Source organism: Mobula hypostoma, chromosome 6, assembly GCF_963921235.1.
Source record: "Mobula hypostoma chromosome 6, sMobHyp1.1, whole genome shotgun sequence".
NCBI lineage: Eukaryota > Metazoa > Chordata > Chondrichthyes > Myliobatiformes > Myliobatidae > Mobula > Mobula hypostoma.
Window position 1 is genome coordinate 64,107,134 of NC_086102.1, and position 24,643 is coordinate 64,131,776.

General features: G+C 36.5%; 1 protein-coding gene across 3 annotated transcripts in view; it reads left to right on the forward strand.

Moving 5' to 3' along the window:
• Positions 1-24,643, forward strand: part of LOC134348068 (interleukin-1 receptor accessory protein-like 1) — a 1,445,875-nt gene that overhangs the window by 1,256,678 nt on the left and 164,554 nt on the right. The gene's annotated exons all lie outside the window — the stretch shown is intronic.

Below are 24,643 nucleotides of genomic sequence, written 5' to 3' on the forward strand. Positions count from 1 at the left end.
GGTTGCCTGGGCAAGAGTGTCTGATGTTGAAAGACCCGAAACACCTGATGGCCTCAGGTTACATCACTGATGATGTGTCCCAGCGCATCCGAGGATGTATCTCAGCATCATAACGTATGAAGACTATTTTGAATGGAAGTCATCAGGGAGAATACAGAAAGCATGTGCATCCCTTGCCATTACAACATTAAAGTACTTTTGTAAAGCAGCATTAGCAAGAAAACATAGAGAAAGAAAAAGAAAACAGACACTGAAAAATTGGTACAAAACCGAGCACGTAATTGCAAGATGGCTGATGGATTGTCTTCTGGCAGTATGAATAAAAGGTGAATTTTTAGTTAGATTTGTGAAGGTTGTGTTTCCTATCTATTCAATGCACATTGGATTGTCAGTTCGATGAAATGGCAAAAATACAAGTTGTTTGGTCTAAGTTATATAATCTTAAATGTGTTCCTGCTCTTTAGCATTGCTGCAAAGTCTATTATTTTCTAAGGAAGAAAATTGATCTACAAGCTTCACGCTGAAGTCTGCCAAGGAACAGGAGGTACCCAAATATCCTTTGGCAATTCCCCCTACTCCCAAAAGAGAATACAAATTGGATATAGAATCAAACTGCTGTTATTTATAATAGAATTAAATCCACAATTGTTATTTATAATTTAATTTAAATCAAAATTTCAATTCACATGTGCATAAATTGTGTACATCTTCATCACGCTTGTAATTTTAGAGCTAAGAGTTCAATTTTCCATCACAGTGTTTCCCAGGAAACGATCTGTGCTTCATCCCCTCTATCTATGGACAGTCCTCTACAACACTGTTTTAAATCTAATTATTCAGGCCAAATTGCAAAGCAACCAGTCTGGCTTTTGCTTCCATTGATCCCTCCCATCTGTTATCCCTCCTTTGCATCCTGGAGGAAGATCGGGAACTTTCTGTGTGAGAGATAAATAAAATTTAAATAATTAGCAGTGTTTTCAGCCCAAATTGAAAGTAAGTGTTTTACTAAGAGATGGCAATTTGGAACTGATCCTTGGAAAATGTTTGATAAAATACAACATATAATTTTATTATTGTGCCACTGCTTTAAGTAAACAAAACTTTAGTCAAGAGGTTATGGATATTCTAGTCAAACACATCAGTACGTGTCTGAGAGACGTTGGTAATTATTTTGGATGTAGTGCAATTATTGAATTTAAACAACTTTGCAGATTGAGCAAGAGGACTCTATAATGACTATAGAACCAAGTGATTGCTCTACTTGTTGTAAAAAAATAACACGCTCATACAGCAACCACAATGTCGCAAAGTATCATGTCACTCAACAGAAGGATTGATAACAAAACTTTCAAATTAGGTTATTGAGACCAATGACAAAAAATCACCTGCTCAATAACGTGCCTGCTTGGAATGTGGTTTTAGAGGATGGAAGAAAAGACCCTGAGACAATTGGGTGGGAATTTCAATCTTCAGGGATTTACCAGTTGAATGCTCAGACATGAGTCACATAGCAATTTGAAATTAGACATGTACAAGATGCCAGAATGGGCAAACTATAGAGATTTAAGATCTGGATGACTGGAGGAGTTCACAGAGTTAAGGGGAGCCATGATTGCTAAGATTTGGGAAAACTGAGAACTCTAAAACACAGTCGTTACTGATTCAGGAGCTGCAATTCTGACAAGGCCTGTTTTAACTCGATTCTAGCAGTGCCTGCAGCCACATTCAAACTCTCACCTCTTCTGATCACTCCAAGCATGGTAATTAATCTAGTATAATGCTGGTTAACTTCTGTTTTCTGCACCGAATTTTGACAATGTTGTTGGGTCTTAAAATCCTTTAAAATTTAAAGTGATCATCGCAGTTTATCAAAACCAATTCCGAACATCTTTATGCAGCCCCTCCAAAAGAACCAAGAGTAAGGGTGCATGTGCATCTGTTCATGTAATTAGGTTTAGACTTAAGATGCAACTGAAGCTTTTAGAAGATAATTTAGACGTTCATTTACTGCCTCAGAGAGGAGCCAAAATCTATTCCAGGTTGCTGATGGTTTAATAGCAGAAATTATTAAACTTCCTGTGTCTGACCCACCTTAATTTGGCTCTGGAATGGGGCTGCTATTATTGTGGTTTTGTTGCAGATATTATCTGTATCAGCCTCCAACTGCGTAAATGCAGTAACTTAAGTGAACCCTCTCAGAGTGTAATCAGCTTTTGTTTGAGCACTCAAGATCATGGGGCTCTATTGAGAAGGGCACTTATCAAATTATTTTGAGAATTAATCTGAACTCAAATATTTTGCTAACTTTTTTTGGAAGAATGATGAAAATATGGCAGTGTGATTTCACCTCTGGAATTTGGAACCAACTTGGCATGTGTATTATTTATTGATACTGCATGAAAAATTGTGAGCTGTGATGGCACATAGTATGAAAACTTCCTGGGAAAGTGTTTATCTCTGTGGAAGACAGTCATAGTGAGAAAACTATCTTGACATTGTTATATCTGTTGCTTGTTTGAAGTACTAACTTTTTCCCAGTTAGACTGAGATACTGAGCAGCACTGCACTGTTGCACTGGCTGGCTGGAGAGTGCTCGCCAATTTGGCAGCGCAGAACTGGGGATCAAACGTGGGTACGCCTGAGCTCTCACTTGTCCAGTGGAGTCTGAGGACCTTATTGGAACAGTGAGGTGATTAAAATCTTTCTTTTTTAATCTTTTATTGATTTTCAGGTTCAAAAACATAGTAACAATAGTAATACAAAGAGATTGGAATTACATTATTGACAATAGACATATGCAAGTAAAACTATAGATAATACAAGTATACTAGACCTCCCAAGCTCTCGATATAGTTAATCATGATAAAAAGAAAAATAAAAAAAATCACAAGGAAAAAAACCCAAAGTAACAAAAAACTAAGAAAAAAAAACTAAACTGAACTAACCCAAAAACTGATCGAAACAAAACAAGGCTGGGCTAATATATTACATTGAATACAATCATTAATGTCGTCAACTCCGCTCCTCTATCCATATATTCTAGGTTAATAAAAAGGATTCGGAAAAGGTCAAGCTACATCAAATGAAAATGTTGAATAAATGGCTTCCAGGTCCCTTCAAATTTAACCGAAGGATCAAAAATGACACTTTTAATTTTTTTCTAAATTTAAACATGATATGGTTTGTGAAAACCATTGAAATGTAGTAGGGGTATTGGTCTCTTTCCAATTCAATAAGATGGATCTTCTAGCCACTAATGTGACAAATGCGATCATCCAACAAGCTGAAGAGGATAAAGAGCTATGATCCATCATTGGTAAACCGAATATTGCAGTAATAGGGCCAGGTTGTAAATCAATGTGCAAAACTGTTGAAATAATATTAAAAATATCTTTCCAAAATTTTTCCAAAAGAGGGCAAGACCAGAACATATGAGTCAAAGAAGCTATCTCAGAGTGACATCTGTCACAAACAGGATGTTGAGTTGTATCAACTCCCCCAGCTTTACACCAGCCACAGCTGGTATAACAGCCCAGACCACTCATCTGAATGGAGTTGGTGACTTTCATTTTAAGGTAACATTTTTGTTTCCTTAAATAATGTTTTTAACCGGTGTATATCACTTAAATATTTTAAGTGAATTTATCATTTTTGTTTTTTTCTATTTCTTCTAAGTAGCACTTACATTTTGTTACAGTTACAGTTGTTACAATTGGTTACAGTTGCAAACTGTCTCTAGCTCTTGCCAACATGAGTTGTCAGAAGGCCATCAGGGTGGAATGTAAGTGGGGCCTTAGTTTCTTCCATCTGCAACCTCATCATGACCTGCATAATTGCTCCACATTCTAATCCTGATGAAGGCTTTTGGCCCTAAACTGCTTATTTCTCTCCTGACCTGCTGTGTTCCTCCAGCATTTCCTGAGTGTTACCTTACAGAATGGTTTCTGCAGCAGCAGTTCATTGGCTGTTAAAGTATTGTGAAAGGTTAAGTATGGAAGCCCCAGACCAGGTCCTGCTCAACTGGTCTGACAAATAATGAAACGTTGAAATTTAGATGCTTTCATCCTTTCCAATGGAAACCTAAAATGGACGAATTGCTATTTTTGGTTATGATCATGCACCTCCCATGCACAGTTGCTGCAGATTCAGAAGGTCTGGAACAGGATGGTGAGGTGCTAGTGACAGGTTGTCCACGAGTGATGTGCTGCTGGTCTCCTCCCTGAGAGCCTTGGTCTGGTTGAGAGGTTGTGCCTCTGGATAAAGCTGAGACTGTAATTTGGCAACTTCAATGTGTTTCCAATATCTGGAGAAAATTAAAATCTCATGGTGGAATAAATAAGTTTTAGAAAATTATTTTTTTTACATGAAAACAGTGATTAAGCATACTAACAGATTCACCAAAATAAGAGAAGTTAAAAATATAACAACCTATTATCCAATTTCCAGGCAGGAATACCCATTTCCAAGTCGGAATACACATTTTTTAAAAATATAATTTTTATTGAGTTTTCAAAAAGAATACATGAAAAGATAAAATCTACCCTCCCCCCTCCCCTTAACCCTCCCCCCCCCATATATATAGTCCTACCTAAAAAGAAAAAAAGAGAGAAAAAAGAAAAGAAAGAAAAGAACCGCCTGGATGTTGGAAGGTTTCCACATGCTCCATGGGATTCAAAATAAATTAGGTATAATTATTCATTACTTTCCCCAAGGGACCAAGGTCTTTATCGGAGCACTTAAATATGCCATCCTATCTTTTGTAAATAAGGGCGCCAAATATTCAAAAATGTTACATATTTATCTCTTAAATTATAAGTAATTTTTTCGAGTGGAGTAGAACTAGCCATTTCATTATTCCAACGATCCATACTTAAATACGAATCAGATTTCCAAGTAACTGCTATAGTCTTCTTAGCTACTGCCAATGCAATTTTTATAAATTCTTTCTGATATTTATTCAATTTAAGTTTCGGTTTTATCTCTTCAATATCACCTAATAGAAATAATACAGGGTTATGTGGAAGTTGAGTTCCAGTAATTTGTTCCAATAAGACTCTTAAATTTATCCAAAAGGGTTGAATTTTAAAACAAGACCAAGTAGAATGTAAAAAAGTACCAATTTCTTGATTTCACCGAAAGCATTTATCAGATAGATTTGAATTTAATATATTTATTTTTTGTGGTGTAATATATAATTGATGTAAAAAATTATATTGTATTAATCTAAGTCGAACATTTATTGTATTCGTCATACTGTCAAGACATAGTCTTGACCAATTTGTTTCATCAATATTAATATTCAAATCTGTTTCCCATTTTTGCTTTGACTTATGGGTTCCTTGTTTAATTGTCTGTTCTTGAATCAAATTATACATACAAGAAATAAATTTTTTAATTTTCCCTTTTTGAATTAAAATTTCATTTTCATTAGGTTTTGGCAAAAACATTGTTTGACCCAGCTTACCTTTTAAGTAAGCCCTTAATTGAAAGTAACAAAAGAAAGTATTATTAGATATTTTATATTTATCCTTTAATTGTTCAAATGACATCAATATACCGCGCTCAAAACAATCTCCTATAAATTTAATCCCTTTTTGGTACCAATTATATAAAAGTTGATTGTCCATTGTAAAAGGAATAAGTCTGTTTTGAAACAAAGGTCTCCTTGCTAATAGAGATTTCTGTGTTTCATTATCATCATTTATCTTATTCCATAGATCAATCAAATGTGTTAATATAGGAGATTCTTTCTTTTCCCATATCCATTTAGATTCCCATTTATATATAAAATCTTCAGGTCTATTTTCTCCTATCTTATCTAGTTCTATTTTAATCCATGCTGGTTTTTGATCATCGAAGAAAGATGCAATAAATCTAAGTTGATTTGCTTTATAATAGTTTTTAAAGTTTGGAAGTTGTAACCCTCCTAACCTAAATTTACATGTCAATTTTTCCAATGATATTCTTGACATTTTACCTTTCCAAAGAAATTTTCTCACACATTTATTTAACTCTTGAAAAAATTTCTGTGGCAATTGTATTGGTAATATTTGAAACAAATACTGTAATCTAGGAAATATATTCATTTTTACAACATTGACTCTACCTACTAATGTTATTGGTAGTATCATCCATTTGTCAAAATCTTCTTGAATTTTTTTCAACAGTGATAAATAATTAAATTTATATAAATTCTTTACATCATTATCAAGTCTTATACCTAAATACTTTATACCATTTACCAGCCATCTAAATTGGGTTACTAATCGACATTGACTATAGTCTCCTTTAGTAAGAGGTAAAATTTCACTTTTATCCCAATTTAGTTTGTAACCTGATACCTTCCCATATTCATCCAATCTGGAAGATAGTTTATGTAACGAATGTTGTGGGTTTGTTAAATAGATCAAAACATCATCGGCTAAAAGATTAATTTTATATTCCTCCTGATTAACTCTAAAACCCATAATATCTGGATCAATTCTGATTAGTTCTGCTAATGGCTCTATCGCCAGTACAAATAAAGCAGGTGATAATGGACAACCTTGTCTAGTTGACCTTTTTAACTGGAATGGTGTTGAAATTTGAGAGTTTGTCACTACTTTAGCTTTAGGGTTAGAATTTAAAGTTTTAATCCAATTTATAAAAGATGTTCCTAACCCATATTTTTCTAATACTTTAAATAAAAAATCCCATTCTAATCTATCAAATGCTTTTTCTGCATCCAAAGCTACTACTATACTCTTCTCATCCCTTTTTTGTGCCAACTGAATTATATTGAGTAGCCGGGTTACATTATCTGCTAATTGTCTATTTTTAATAAATCCTGTTTGATCCATATGTATTAATTTTGGTAAATATTTAGATAATCTATTCGATAAAATTTTTGCTATTATTTTATAATCCATATTCAATAAAGAAATAGGCCTGTATGATGTTGGTTTCATAGGGTCTCTGTCTTTTTTTGGCAATACTATTACAATCGCTGTTGAAAAAGATTCTGGAAGTTTATGTATTTTTTCTGCTTGACGTATTAGTTCCATAAAAAGAGGAAATAATAAATCTTTAAATTTTTTATAAAATTCAGGTGGAAAACCATCTTCTCCTGGAGATTTATTACTTTGGAGTGATCCTAAAGCTTCTTCAACTTCTTTTAATGTAAAAGGCATATCTAATCCCTTCTGTTCTTCCAAATTCAATTTTGGAAGAGAAATTTGTGATAAAAACCTTTCTATCTCATTAACATCATTTTGGGATTCTGATTGATATAATTCAGAATAGAAATTTTTAAAAGTTTCATTTATTTCAAGAGGTTTATAAGATATTTTATTTGCCCTTGTTCTAATTGCATTTATTGTTTTGGAAGCTTGTTCTGTTTTCAACTGCCAGGCAAGAATTTTATGTGCTCTCTCACCTAACTCATAATACCTTTGTTTAGTTCTTATAATTGCTTTTTCCGTTCTATATGTCTGAAGCGTATTATATTGTAACTTCTTATTAACAAGTTGTCTTCGTTTTTCTTCTGACATATATCTTTGAGATTCTTTTTCTATTTTTGTAATCTCTTATTCCAATTGATCTAGTTCTGCCATATATTTTCTTAATTTTAGACGTATAACTTATTATCTGGCCCCTAAGATATGCTTTCATTGCATCCCATAATATAAATTTATCATCCACTGAATGAAAATTTGTATCCAAAAAAAATTGAATCTGCTTTTTCATAAGATCACAGAAATCTTGACGTTTTAAAAATGTTGAATTAAGTATCCATCTATAAGCCACTTCTTCCTTATCAGCCATTATTATTGTCATTAATAAAGGGGAATGATCTGATAATATTCTTGCTTTATATTCCATATTTTTCACTCTGTGTTGAATATGCATTGATAATAGAAACAAATCTATCCTTGAGTAAGTTTTATGTCTATGGGAGTAGAACGAATAGTCTCTTTCTTTAGGATTGATTCTTCTCCATATATCAATCAAATTTAAATCCTTCATCAATGATAAAGTTAAATTTACTACCTTCGATTTTATAACAGCCTTGGTTGATCTATCTAAGACTGGGTCTAAGCAAAAATTAAAGTCTCCTCCAATTAATATTTTTTCATGTGCATCCGCCAAATTCAGAAAAGCTTCTTGTATGAATTTTGCATCATTTTCGTTTGGTGCATAAATATTCATAAAAGTCCATAATTCAGAAAAAAGTTGACAATGTATAATCACATATCTCCCCGCAGAATCAGTTATTACATTTTGTGTTCTAATTGGTAACGTTTTATTGATCAAAATTGCTACTCCCCTCGCTTTTGAATTAAATGAAGCCGCAACAACACTTCCCACCCAATCTCTCTTTAGTTTCTGATGTTCTGTTTCCGTTAGGTGCGTTTCCTGTAAAAAAGCTAAATCTATCTTCATTTTTTTAATATGTGTTAAGATTCTTTTTCTTTTCACTGGTCCATTAAGCCCATTAACATTAAAACTCAAAAAATTCAATAAATTAGTCATTATTCTTAACAAAGTTACTCCAATCTAAAACATTACTTATCTTCTCAACTCTCATAGTTCCTTGGGGAATCTCTTTAAACTTCACCATGTTGCTATGTGTTTCCCTCCCAACCTTCCAGGCAAAAAGAAAAGAAAAGATAGAAAGAATACAAAAAAAGAAAAAACAAAATACCCCCCCACTAATGTTGTGAATGAAAAGATACACAACACTACCCCCCTCCATTTTACGGGTCGTGGCAAAACCACGCTTACACACATGATAGCAATTGATCAGTGCTTCTTCCAGCTCCCCCGCAACAAAAAAAATTATATATATATATATAGGCAAAATTAATGTTACTATTCCCAACTAATATTCCTCCAGTTTTAACCTTTCTTACCCCCCTCATATAATTAATGATATATTTATACATTCATCCAGCTTCAAAAATCCAACAAGTCCATTCTTTAACCCAATCTTCATCTTCAATCTATCTCGCTCCCCTGGATTTGTTCTTGTATCTGGTGAATATTCAGAGAATCTCGCACAAACTGCTCTGCTTTCTGGTAGTCATCAAAAAATCTTTTTTCTCCACCAGGCAAAAAAATCTTCAAGGTTGCAGGATAACGCAGTATAAATTGATAACCATGATCCCATAGGGTTTTTTTCACTGGATTAAATTTCTTCCTTCTCTTCAAAAGTTCATAACTTATATCAGGGTAGAAAAAAACTTTGTTCCCTTTAATTATCAATGGCCCTTTTCTATCCTTGGCAGCTCGAGCAGCTGCCTGTAGAATCCTTTCCTTGTCTTGAAATCTTAAAAATTTTATTAAAATCGGTTGTGGATATTGGTCATCTTTTGGTTTTGGTCTTAGAGCTCTATGTGCCCGCTCAATTTCAATTGGTCGAACCTCCTCTTCCATTTGCAAAACATCCGGGATCCATTTTTGAAAAAATTCTATTGGTTTTTCTCCCTCCGTACCTTCTTTAAGACCAAAAATTTTAATATTATTACGTCTACTGAAAATTTCCAACATGTCCACTTTCTCCAAGAGTCGATTTCTTTCCGAGTTCCAGACAAGCAAATCATTTTCTGTTTTTTCCACAATCTTTTGAAGCTTCTTATCCATTTTGTCCTGTCTTTCCATAACTTTATTATAGCACATCTTCGTATCTCTAAGCTCTTCTCTTACTTTTCTTAGTTCAGCCATTAATTGCAATATAGCCTCTCTTATGTCTCTATCATCTCCTTTACTTCCAATCGCTTCCAATTCTTCCTCCTCTTCTTCATCTGTGTTCTCTGCAGAATCCAATTCTGACTCTGAGTCATTTTCAATTGCAGTGGCTGTCGGTTCTTGTAGTTTACGTTGTGTCGATTTGCGCATGCGCTCTTCTTTGCGTATGCGCATTTCCGGTGCCTTCTTCGAAGAACCCGTTACCACCGCCATTGCTCCCTGTTCTACCGAAGGAGATCCAACCTGAGTCCGAGGCTCCATCGTTGCAGTAGGCCCTTTTTTCTTCCCCTCTCGCGGCTGCTTCGCAACAGCAGACTTCTTTTGTTGCGGTTTAGGAGGCATATCGCAAAGTAGTCTTACAAAGTTTATGAATAGTTCTCAGAAAATATTTATTAACTTTGTTTTATTTAAACGGTACTTTACTAATTTGTTGCGGGAGAGCTGGATTTACACGTCTCAATCCCACATCATCACGTGATGCCCCCCCAGGAATACACATTAAAATGAAGGGGAATTTTCACCTGGCATTGGAACAAGGAACTCTGCTAAAATCTCAATTCTACTCTTTTCCTGCATCATATTTTGGAGCATAATGACAAAAGTTCCATTATCTATCATTCAGTCAGCCTCAGAGTTATGCATTCAACCACACATGCAAACAACTCCGAGACTTGATGAGATGTAAATGGCTGAAAACCATCAATCCTGTGCTGAAGTACCAACTACAGTCAGCAAGATTTGTCCCAGGGAATCATTACCATACCATCGATATATCAGCTCTTTGTCTGACAAATACATTTAGCCCCATTCCCCAGCTCTTTTCCTAAAGCCTGCAATTTTGATTTCCTTCAAGTACTTATTGAATTCTTCTTGAAGAGCCACAATTGCCTGTTTTCAGCAACCTTTCAGATTTTGAACTCTATATCATAACTACTCGTCACTTGAGAAAGTTTTACCTCCTCTCACCTTTGCTTCTTTTGAGAATCCCAGTAAATCTATGGTTCTCAGCGGAAACAGTTTCCTTTTTATTCACTCCGTGTGGATGCCTCATGATTATGAACATTTCAATCAAGTCACATTTCAGCCATTTCTGCTAAAAGGAAAGCAGGTAATCTCTTTTGGACTTTGAACATAATTGGTCTTTCATTCCTGTGATCTCTCCAGCACATCTTTTCTGCACTCTTTTCAAGGACAACACATTTTTTTCTCTGGTTTGATACCCAGAATATGATACATAGCTTCATCATGTCTTTCTCACTGTTTTATTGAAACTGAATGCAACTTCCCCACTTTTCTTTTCAGTGCCTCTATTTCTGAAATGCATTCACATTTTTTACACAGCTTTTTCAGCTGATACTGACACCATCAAACCATTCGACCTTTTCAGGATTGTATAGTTTGTAATATATGGCTACCTTTGCTTTCTCTATAAGAATCTGGCATACCTCAATCTGTGTTGCTAAGATACATCTGCAACATATTCTACTCCTCTTACAGGATTTCCCATAGAAGTCTATCACTAACTGCTCACCATTCTTCCAAAGTATTAAGTCAAGTACAAATCTTGAAATTGTCGTCTGTACACATCCAAAGCTGCCAGGATATTCCATCATTACACCCTGAAACTGATAGAAACTCTGAAAAGAATTAATGCATGTTTTTAACGGAAGAAACTCATAAGCTGTTGTCAATGATTCTGTGTGCCACTCAAAGTCTGCTCTTTCAGTGGCTTGCTTCCCCACCACATCTGAACAATTCAGTGAATGGTGAAAGCATGGGTAATTCTGAGATATCCTTTCTCTCATATATCCTGAAAGTTTTACACTCATTATGCAAGATATAATTAAATTTTAGTGGCATATTAAGCAAAATTTATGCTTACCAATCTCTCTGTCATTGAAGAATTCTTTGTGATGTGGACTGTAATTTTCTCATGTATTTCGAAACTTAAGGGTTTAAAAATATTATAGTTCAAGTCTTATTCAATTTCTATCTCAACGTTGAATTTAAATTTAAATTTTAATATATGCCCATTCAAACATTGAAAGCAGTTATTAATAATTTTGCTTCCTGTTTTTGCTGTGAGTGAGAATTCATTAATTGTCTACTCAACTGACTCAGCTCCTGTTGTTGGACCCTTTAAAAAGATGCCTGACAAAAATTGGCTGCAGGGGTGGATAAAAATGCCACAGACTGCTGGATTTGTGTCAGAGCCTTCCTTGAAACCAGTGATGAGATGAACCACTTTGTCCTGACTGCTAAACACAGAAGCCAAGTGCCAAAAGCTTTAGTTGACATCAATTTATCAGTTTCATTCGCTGCGAACAGAACTGTTATAGTTACATAACTGGAGGCATTTTAATTGAAATAATGCAAAAGCAGCTGTAAATAACTCGAGTTATACCAGCCTTAGGATTACAGAGACCCAGAGCAAAGATGGAAGATGTTATATTTGCAACATTGAATACATCAGTAACTCAAGAATTTTATAGAGACACATTTGAAAATGCCAAAGCCAGTTATAAAGGCATTGACAGACAATTGAAGATTATGCTTATGCTTATTATGCTTACTTAGTTCTATTTAGACTGTTTGACCAAGCATATTGAAAAACACTGAAAGGATTAATACAGGGTTATAATAAAAACATGGTTACTAGCTTGCTAAATCATAACTCAAAGTAGACAAAGAAAATATCCAAGGTGTTTCTAATCCTTTATGAAACAAATATTCAAAGATGATGTTAGAGTAATTTTTTAAAATTTGGTCCTTTATGCAGAAACAAGGAGTAACTTCTAATGGATTCAATAGTATGTTTAATTTTTAATATTTGTACAGAAAAAAATAAATCTGATTGCTCTGATACCAGTAATCTCCCTGTGTAACAAGAAAATAACTCAAATTTCTTTTTTGTTCAGGAGAGAAAACTCTTTCACAATAAAAGTATCGAAGACTTTAAATTTTGTTTTGTTTGAGCATTGGTTACGTTGGTAATGCGCTGTCAAACAGGGCAAACTAAGTCACAATTATATTTATGCTCAATTAACAAAGTAGAATTCAAAGTAAATAATTTGTAAAATCACTTCTCCAAAGTACAATCATTCCACACCAGAGATGTATTTACATCAGCTACGATAGGTGCGAATAGGTCTAGAAATTGTTTCTTGACAGTTCTTTTCCTGGATTTAATTATTTCATGAGTTGATTGTAAAAGTATAAACAGTTCCCTTTTCTCCCATGTCTTTCCTGTCAACCACTCCGCATAAATGGCATCACATTAAACCATCATTTTAAATCTGGAACAATTGTGCCTGTGAGCAGTGTGTGAGGGGGTGAGATGGGAGGCTGAGGGGGTGGGGGAAATTATACAATAACACAATTACGATGGCAGCTCTGAAGAGCCTATGCAGTTACTATGGCAACAGAGTTTGCAAAGCACCATCCTGAGTGTCAGGTTAGAAAGCTTCGCGAAATCAAGGATAGCAGAAAATGAGTCTCTGACCTTTCTGTTAATAATAGATACATTTGGCAGTGTTAAATTGAATTCCTTGAACAAAATCTCAAATATAAAAATTGCATTCTCTCAAGATGGCCCAAAGCATCTCCCACCTCTTAATGTACTTATTATTCCGACCTACTTTAAACTTCCATGCATGCTTCACCATTTTCCACCTATATTGGAATCAAAGAATCTGCCTCCAGGCTTTGAGTAGGAATCGATATTGGCCAAGGGTGAGATTATCCTCCCTGCTATGCACTGGCCAGATTGTAGAATTCGGACCTGGCACAGGATCGTCACAGGCAAGAAAGAGTCCATCTGCCAGGCATCAACACATTGAAAATCAGGGTGCAGATTTTTGACAAAGCCTCTGACCATTGCAGTAGCAAGAGACGCAAAAGCAAAGCAGAATGCTTTGCCCATGAGTGCAGATGGCACTGGCTTCCTCCTCATCTGACACCATCAACAGAGACCTCACCCCCAAAACCCATCTGCTAACATAGCCAAAACTCCTTGCTTTCACCCATTCTCCAATAGACACCTTCATCAGAAGCTTTCTCGCATTCTCTATCTTCTGTCACCTCTGTTCTACACCATCTCCCTTTCCCTCTCCCTCTACATCCCTCATATATACACACACACACACATCTATATACATACATGCAGTAGATAAATGATAACTATCACACAGAAGCTGACAGTAAATCTTCCCAGGTGTTCAGCATGGAAAGAAAGAAGATGGAATCTGTAAAATAAGGAATGTAATGTAATTGTTGCTGGCCAGTGAGAAATTATTGAAATGTGCTGACTGAGAAAACATTGTGGTAATAATAAGAGGACACCTACTCAAAACCGGAAATAGACATAGTCAAACATTGTAATCCCTCGGATAAGTGTTGCAGCATGTCCTGGCATACCTGGTGATATTATGATGGGTGAAGCCAGTCAATTGCATTCCCTTCTAATTGCCACGTCATGTTTCTTTTTCATTGTTGATTGCTGAAGCAAGAAATAATTTGCCTGGACTATCTCAGGCAATTTATCGGTAATTAACAGAATGTATTTGCTTGCCCAAAAAGAGTGTTTTCAAGGTAGTTTTCAGATAGAGATAGAGACATACATACAGAATAAAGAATCATCACTTTGCAAGTTTAATTGACAGATACCACCTTCCTTCCTGTATGGAACTTTTGGAAAGATTTTCTGTTTAGTCAGCTTCTCAGTGATAGGTAATCATTTGGCCAGACGCAGGTATTGCAAATTGGGCTATATTAAATAGTCTCTCCTTTGTTTTTGAAGTGAAAATTGCTAAAGATTTTATTACTGGAGGATAAATCAATACTGCTCTGTTCACACTATTATCCAAAGTCAAATTTATCCTGATGATAACTAGCAAAAAAAATACAATAGCCCCATTGCACAGATATGCAGCCCTTAGTCATGGCTTCATAAACAGAAGAGTTGGTAATGGTCACCCATAACACATTTAGCAATTTGGAGAGAATTTTTAAAGACAAGAAGAGAAAAGGAGGAGAAGGATCTTCACAATAGCATAGCACCAGAGTGTCCAGACCAAGACAGTTAAAACCTCTGCAATGGAAATGATGGTAGATGCATTCTGAGGCATATTAACATGAAGCTAAGACCATAAGACACAGGAACAGAATTAGTTCATTTGGCTCTTTGAGTCTGCTCCACCATTCAATCATGGCTGACTTATTAGCACTCTTAACCCCATTCTCCTGTCTTCTCCCCGGACCTTTGACGCAGTTACTAATAAAGACCTCCATCATACTGCAGAAGTACATGCTGAGGGATGCACTGAAGTTGGTGCAGGCATTATAAGGGCTTTGTGGGCATGCACTACAGTTTAGGATCATACCATTAGTGGCAACAAAACATCTCAAACAGTACCAGGTTGTATCACTCCAAGAAGCCAGATAAGTTGCAGTGGTGTGTTGTAGAGTCAGCAACACTAAATGTATTGAGAAAACATCATAAGGCATGTAGAAGCTTTGTACTGCGTTCTTCCTTTGTGTGCGCATTTTAATTACAAATAACAGTTTTTGAAATGAATTTTGAAGCCTTAGATTGCTGGAACATTGAAGCAGTAGCACTAACTGCTGCACTTCCATTCTATGTAATGATTTAAAACAGATCTCACTCAGGAGCTCATTCCTCACTAGTGCCTTTGTGATCAAAGGGCACATTTTAACTTTAAGAGCCAAATTAGTAACTTCCAAATAACTCAGTGTAGGGTGAGGTCAAATTGTGGGTGGGGCCTTCTGCACTTTTTAAAAAACACCAAACCAACAGAGAAATATTGCAGCAATTTGATTTGTGCTGAACAATTTACAGAATCCTTTGGAAGTTAGGTACCAACTACTGAATTACATATTTCTTTTAAAAAGCACAACCAATGAGTAACCCCAGGGTTAAGGGGAATAGGGACAAAAATTATCCTTGTTACTCTTTATTAAATTTGTCTTTTAGATATTTGATTTGGTGATTTTTATAGTTTCATTATAAAATAGATGTACAGTATATTTTGATGTTATCATTTCAGAGACATATCTAAACATCTAACTAGACCATCATTTTGAGATCTACTACTGCTGTAAGGTTTTACAATGAATGGATGCGTTCGAGTAAACACGTTATGCTTGCACACTTTATTTTATCATGGATGGTGTCTCTATTGCTATGGCAACCAAAAGATTGGCAGAATACCAGAATTGGTGTCATGTAGCGTGAGCGTTTATTCCAACATGACTCCAGTGTGAAAAACAATATGAAGCTCATGAAATTTTAGGTGAGTTGCCATGCTGTTTTCACACCATTAAATTTATTTGGCAGGGTTTGTGCGACCTGTTTTTAGCTTGGCATGCAAAAGAACAATGTAGGTTGATGATATAACCTCTGTATTTGTAAGCAATGTGTGGCTTATGCTACATCTTGCATGGGAATTAGTTTTTCACCCTTGTTCCATTTGGCCTGAGACACACAGCCACTGAGGGTTTGAAGGTTCAGAAGACATGTTTAGCGCCTCTCCACAAAAAGAGAACAAAAATGCAGTGGAGATTTTTAGATTCTGTTAATATTTTCATTACTTACAGTTGGACTCAAGAACTATTTATTCATGAGAAAATCTGTTTCAAAGAAGAGGTTGCCAACGTGAAGGCATCATAATACATGCAGAAGTATGGCCAAAGAGGTAGCACAAAAATTGATTGAGTGAGACACTGGAACTGCAATACATGATTTGAAGTCTGAATTGTTTATTTAAAAATCATGCTCACTTCTCAAGTGAGAAGTGAGAAGCTCTCAGACCATTCATTCCCATGCCTTCTTTTCATCATTTGTATCTGCTCACGACTCTGAAGGTTGTAACAATGATTAGTTAATCTGGTGTCAGTTGGGGAAAAAACTCAAAACTAGCTATCTGAAACACCACAATTGGTTTGCATTTACACTGAAAGAAATGGGAAAGCAAGTCAAGCAGTTCACATAATGGCCCACCAACTGCTGCTACTTGTTCCATTATCACACCAAAGTTCATTTGGTTCAAATCCATTATTCAAGGCCAAATTAGTGAACATTTAGAGATGCTTCAAATAATGAAGTACAGATGGTACACACATTATCAGTAATATCTTTGACAGATTTAATTTTTTTTCAAGAAATAGTTGACTGCACAGATGAACGTTATCCAGTAGATATTCACAACTGTGGTTCACACCTCTGACAGGCATAGTTCGGAGCCCTTCTCACCAAAAATGAATGCATAATTTAGTCTAGTGCAATGCTAACGGAGAACTGCATGATTGGACGGCAGGCTGCTGGATGAGACATTAAACAGTGGATGTAAAAGATCCTGGTCAATACTTGTACTTCAGTGAACATCTCCTCATCAGTTAGCCGATTATTTATCTCCATGCTGTTTGTGAGTTTTTTCCATGTGAAAATAAACCATCATATTTAACTTTATCACATCAGTGAGTGCTCAAAAAAAAATAAAATCATTGTCCTCGAATTTTATTTGGTTCTAAAGAAATGTGAAGATTTAACATTGTAGGTATTCTTTATTTTCTTTGTTGTAGGGATTACCAGGGGATATCTCACAAAATATATCAAACTAATGATAGTAAATATTATTGAAAGTTGGACAGAAAGGAATTTCAGAGCATCATAACAGAAAGTTGGTTGGAACAGAACAAACAAATATTAGGTTTGAGAGCTCTTTTGATTAAAGGAGGATTGGAGATGGTGTACTGCAGTCATGACAGCCAAGTAAGTGTGTCTGCGACTGTGATTTGAATGGAGATAGGAAGTATGAGAAATCGTTCTGCATATGGTACAAAAGTAGATTTAACAAGCAACAGGCAAAGATTGTGAAGTCTTCAGAAGGACATGGACAGGTTAGCAGTCTGGATAGACAGGTGGTACATATATGCAAAGAAATATTGAGAAGGGCAAGACAACGTGTTCTGAGAGGATGTCAAGGTCAGTTTATGCATTCTTTCGAAGGATATTGAGCATTGTGGATGAATAACGTTAAGATATCTGTAGTAGACACATGCATAAAAAGCTAGTAGCATTGTGGTTTTCTGTAAAGCAGTATGAAGTACAAACGAAAGGAACAAACGGAATTAATTCAAATGACAGAATTAGACCAATTTTCAAAAAGGTGGCCTAAAGGCCATAAAAAAGGACCAGTTCTTTTACCCAGAAAAGGCCAGTAATATCATGAATGATTCCACACTCCCCGCACATGGACTGTTTGTCCCACTCTCATCAGGGAGGAGGCTATGTAGCATCCATGCAAGGACAACGAGACTCAAAAACAGTTACTTTTCCCAAGCAGTAAGACTAATCAACACCTTCACCCATAAACTCCACCACTACTTTATTATTTTCCATCAGTCACTTTATGTACAATTTAGTTTCACTTTATGGACATGCAATCAATCTATTACATAAGCTATCCTATGTATTTATATTCATTGTGTGTTTTTTTTAGTATTGTTATTGTGTTTTTTATCCTTTTTTTGTGCTGCATCGGATTGGGAGTAACAATTATTTTGTTCTCTTTACACTTGTGTACAGGAAATGATGTTAAACAATCTTGAATCTTCCATTTTGAAAGACCATTTTGTGGGTGTGTCCAAGACCAAGATTAGGCAATTAATATAGAATGGACAAACAAGCTCAAGAGACCAATCAGTATATATTTGGGTAATTACATCTATGAAAAAAGTTTAGATCTACTGGAACTTCTGTGATGTACTGAGCTTATAGAATTATTAAAGGTTTCATTAATAAATAGGGAAAGACTCCATTAAGTTGCTTGGGAAGTGAGAGGTAGGCTTTAATGAGGAGGAGTGGAATTAGGAATTTCTTGTTTTCGCCAAGGAGTGCGCAAAGTACAAAATATAGTTTGCTAAAGCCAAATGAACAGACATGAACCAGGCAGTGCCAGCCAGTGCAGAAAACTAACCTAATTCCTCATGATTATGTCTTTATTATCTACATCATCATGGGTAATCTAGTTAAATTAATGACTCTGGAGTGGGTCCAAGACTAACTTCAACTGTCGAGTTAAGAAAAGACTGGATACGCTGTGTTTGGTTTTCTTGGGGTGCTGGGGACTTTACAGCAGTCTGGATAGGATGGGTAATAAGAGACTTCTCCCCATGGTAGAGGTGTCTAAGACCAGAAGATATTGATTTAAGATGAGGAGTGAGATGTTTAAAAGGGATCTGAGTAAGATTTTCTTCACACAGCGATTGGTTGCAATCTGGAAAGTGTTGGCTGATAAGGTGGTGAAGCCAGGTACTCCTATTTAAGTATTTAAGTAGAATTTGGATGAGCACTTCAGCCATCAAGGTATAGTTGCCTCTGGACCAAGTCCTGGTAGATGTGTCTAGTATAGATAGATCTTGGTGACTTGTATGTACATAGTGTGCCAAGGGACATATCTCCATTCTGTCTGATTCTCAGGCTAATTTATTAACATTCCACGTCAGCTCAGTACTGTATAAGCTTCTGATTGACATGAAAAACAAACCTCAAGCAGGCATTATCCTCTTTTTATAATGACAGGTTTGCACAGTGTTAGGATATATTGTTACTGTGGTATTTACTTCATATTCAAAATAGGGATGCATTAAAATCACTAATTATGATAAATGGAAATTTAATGAAGAAACAAATGTAAACAAACAGGAGAGCAGTTTTCCCCCACTGAGTTAAAAGGGTGAGAAATAAGTACACTTGGAAAGGCTATTAGATTTTATGAAAGAATATTAGAGCTTGTTGAAATCGAAATATAAGAAATGATGGCCAAATTCCTGGAAGTGAAAATTGGATCATTTTCTTATATTCAACCTTTAAAACAGTTATTCAAAAAAATCATGAGTTTTGGTATTGGAGCATATTGTAAAATCACTTCAGAAAAATAATAAGCTGTTTCATCAAAAAATTGTCTTCTCGAGTGAAAATGTATGGGACTTTCTAATAGTATGATGAAGAAATTCTATATTACCTGTAAAAAATAATTATTTTGAATTAGCTACCAGTTATTCAATCCAGTCAGTTTTTCATTTTGTGAAGCATACAATGTACAGGCAAAATGCCAAAATTGAGTACGTCAGTAGTGGTAACTTATTATGGATTTGTGTACTTATTTTTGATTTCAAGTGCTTCAGCAGAACATAAATAATTATGATGCTCAACTAAAGTACGCCACAAACCTTCTGGCATTTAGCCATCTCAAGCGCAACTTCTGGGAATGAATTGTCTTAGAATAAATGCTCCTAAACCATCATCGGCCAATTTGGTTAGTTACTGTAATACTAACTGGGCAGCATGGAGGAATAGCCAACCTCACCTCTGCATCAGGTGCAGCATGCAAATATCAGACATTGTTTAATAACAACAGTGACTGCAGCTCTTTAACTAGTTCACTCTCTTTTCTCGGAGGGGAGGAGAAGATGGCGGCACGACACTGCATGCTCAGCCGCTCTGAAATGATACCATATTTGTAAGTAGGGGGCCGTGTATAATCCTGATTTGATGGAGACAGACGTGAGAAGCACGGAGGAACATCTGGAGAAACCTCTGAAATGCCTGCTTCACTGCCATTGCTACTGTGCGATCGAGAATCTCCGGAGGGGAAGGCCCCAAATCCTTGGCTTTGCCTGTTGCCGGGGCCGGGGTCGAAGCGCTCAGCAGAGATGGTGCTCGGTGCTTGCTGTCAGAGGGCCGGTCGGAGGCTTGAAGCTTTCAGACGGACTCAAGAGTCAGCTGTGGTCAAGTGCTTCCAAGGTGCTGCATCGGCAAGTTTGCGGCACTGGAAGTTCATGGCAGGAAGAGAGTTTCTCTTCCTTCTACCATCTGTGTGAGATGATGGGACTTTCGAGAGACTTTCAGACCATTTTTTACCGTACCCATGGTCTGTTCTTTATCAAATTACAGTATTGCTTTGCACTGTTGTAACTATATGTTATAATTATGTGGTTTTTGTCAGTTTTTTTAGTCTTGGTTTGTCTTGTGTTTCTGTGAGATCATTCTGGAGGAACAAATTGTATCATTTCTTAATGCATGCATTACTAAATGACAATAAAAGAAGGCTGTGTGTCCTCATAATCTAATCTAATCTTTTAAATCTATATATATTTCTATGCTTAACAAAGGCAACCTGAGAAAACAACACTTTAAGAGAAAAGGGAAGGCAATATTTAATTTCAGCAAAGAGTTCAAAATGATGAATAGCAGATCATCCAAATAATTGCTCTTTGCCCAATTTTCTTCTCTTGAATAAATAGAGGGAATCTGGATAATTATGACAATACACAACAGCTCATTTTGTATCTCATCAAATTAAAATCAATTAAATATTCAGTCTCTGCTGTGTTTTCCTTTGCCACAATGTTTGAGTCTTATGCCTCCCTTGACGCATTTTATATCACCTTTCTGTTCAAACTTTGCACTCCTGATCCAGAGAGCTTTTTGCCATTCATGGTTGATTTGCCCAGATAAGTGCATATAAATTTCTTACCAGTGAAGAGACGTTATGTACAGCATAGCATCACTTTATGGACATGCAATCAATCTATGTGTTCAGTATAAGCCATCTTATGTATTTATATTTATTGAATGTTTTAAAGTATTGTGTTCTTTATCTTTTGTGCTTTTTATGCTGCGTCAGATCCCGAGTAACAATTACTTTGTTCTCCTTACACTAGTGTACAGCAAATGACATTAAACAATCTTGATATGCAAACAGAGTATTGTAACATTCTTAACTGGTACACTGTAACCAGCACTCTTTTGCCTCCGGAAAGGAGCTTTGCTGCAAGTCCCTTGGAGCTCTTTTTAAATCCATTCACTTAATGGATTTTCAATACCCAAAGACATCCAGAGGAAAATCCTGTGTGAAGCCAAAGTTTCTATTTGGAGCTGATATTAATAAGAGTAATTAGGCAATAAATCAAAATTATTTAACATACCGCCACAGGAATACAGAATATGCTAGCAGTGATAAATGGTTACACTTGGAACAATATAAAGTCCTTGGGTACTTATTTTACCAAAGACATAATCAGCATTATTTTAGTAATATAAAACTGCAGTTTTAAGGCTGTAACTTCATTATTTCCCAGCTTTGTGTAAGCATATAGCTGAATGAAGTCAATCCCTAATGTTCCACGTAAGCAATGTTGAAACAATGAAACTCTCAGACAATCAGTCTGCCCACCCACGCTGTCAAGCACCACTGACAGACTTGCTGGATCCTACTTGAACCTCAGCACCCACAGAACCACAGCAAATGTAATTCATACATACACCCAAGAGACAGCCTTGTAGAAGAACGTGATGATCTATTCCACTCCTTACTTAGAAAATAAGGCACACAAATGTGAAGAAATAACTATTTTATGCAGGGTGAATTGAATTATTACTGAAAACAGGTGTGAGGATTGCTATATAATGATCAATTCTGTGAGTTCATCCAAATGCAGGCCGAATAGTTAATGTAATTATTAGATGCAAATCTAAAGTTATTGTGACTTGATAGCATCATTCTTTGAACACCAGAAAGAAAATGGTAAAGAACATGGAAGGTGTATTCATCTATGGTTTGATGAAGGGCATGAGATTTTTCCAGCAGTTAAGTTTCCCGATTGGCAGAAAAAAAGTAGCCATCCATGTCAAAGTTGCTTGCTCATTAGACTAATTTCAGCTTGCAGCCAACACTTACCCTGCTGATCATTGTCTTATTACCTCACAGGGGACCAGTTAATGAGAGCTTGCATCAGTTTAAGCTTCTTAAATGGGAGGTGCTTTGTAGTTGCAGCAGGTGCTGGAAGTCATCAGGCTAGCAAATACCAGCTGTTCCATGCTAAGTTGTCAGCACTTCAATGTCCACTCCAATAGATCACAACTATAATAAGTCACCATACCGAGGAAAGTGATAATCTTGGCAACTGTTCCTCCAGCAACTTGTCAATCCTCCAGGCCCTCTGTTCAATGTTGCATTAATGCTGCATTCCCGGGGAAGGCCAACCAATACATTCATCTGGAGAGCATCTGGTTATTGCAAGCCAATCTCCTCCAGCACCTGGTGCACCAGCTCCCTTAGAATTTAGCGGCATTAAAAAAGCTTAGAAATCCCAAAGCATAATTCACTAAAGTGACAGACTGTAAAAATAGATCAGCAACCAAGCTATAAGCAATTGATAATTCAATCATTGCACTGATGTTGGTTTCTTGTTAAACACTAAATTTTCAAGCAAGCTTAACGTGTGTCATCAACTGAAGGGATAAACTCCAGTCTCACAGCAGTTTCACAGTATTGATACCATGATCTGCATAATTCCACTGCACCTTCTTATAATTTGCACTAATACCTACCAAACACAGTGGCTGACAGCACTTGCAACACAACTGCCCCTGGGTATATTTGTCACCATATCGAAGATAATGCAAATTCAGTCAGAACCAAACCACTGAATTTCAAGAACCTTTCTTTTCTCATTTTCAGCTCTCAATTGATCTATCTATAATCAACGAATGTCAGACTTAGTATTCCACCCCTGAAAAGCTTCACTATTATGTATTTGCTGAAGCATTTTTTTCTAAGGCAGAATCCCGATGGTGCTTTTGTTTTGTGCAGACCTGCAGCCGTCTTGTGGTGATAATGATTGCTGCAATCCTATTTCAATCAGCCAATGTTAGCTGGAGTCACTCACTTAGCAAACTGGGCCACTATGGTCCGACTTTCATTCCTGTATATAAAGCTACTTTTTTTTCTGCACTGCCAAGCTAATCAGGTTCTTAAGGTATTAGGAAAAGATTAAGGCGATATCACCCTGTTGGTTAAATGTGTGGTTTGTGTTGGTTCCTTTATGAACAGCAGGATTGGCATGTGGGTGGGAAGTGTGGAGCAGAAATTATAAGAGCGTTTATTGACTGATGGAACAGCTTGGAGTGTGTGAGAAGACAGTGTCTGTTGAAAAATACGAGGACCATCCCTGCATTCAAAGTTGTAATCTATTGCTATAGTGACAGGCGAAGCAAAGTATTAATCTATGAACAGACCAAATAACTCCTGTAAGAATATTTCTCATTATAAGCATATACAGCACCAATAGTTGTGCAGTGAAAAACGCTTTTATAAAGCAATAGGCTACAAGTTTTAGTGAGGCAAATGTTATATTTTTCACTTTTTTTGTCAAAGGTGAAAAATCCAAGCCAGACTTGTTTCGTGGGAGTGCTCTGCTGTTCCTTGCTTCAGGGGGTATGAGATCAATGTTCCCAAGGCCCTCCGTTGATCAGGTCGACCATGGATATTGTGTCCCAACTGTCTAAATGATAAGTGAGCCAGGGCAGTACGATATAGAGAGCAAGCTGTTGCCCATGTAGCAGGCTCCCCCTTTCCATGCAACTGATGAATCCCGAGGAGCGGCAGAAGACAATAGTTTGGCACCAGCGGTGTCACAGGAATTGCCAGTCAGTGTTGAGCTCAATGTAAGACTCCAGCTCCAGAGTTTTCCTCGGGCTTTACTCCCGAAGCCTTCTCCATGAGTGGATACAGCCACAAGGCAGCGGAGGTTTGAGATCAGAATTTTCCTTCTCCTTGACGAGCTGCCAATCAGAGCTGATGGGCCCATCTGCTCGAAGCGATTGGTTTTAAGGCATCACTAACCTGCCTTTGCCCCTCCTCCTGCCAGTAGAAACAGTGAACAGTACCAACTGGATTAGCAGCTAAGCCAAGCATGAAGTCCAGGAGCTGGACTTGCTTGTCAGGGGCAATTTAAGACACACACCGTTGGGAGCATTTAGTAGGTACTGGGAGCTTATCCCCATTACCACCCCTGCTGTAACAACCTTAGGGAATCTATCAGCTTTCATAAT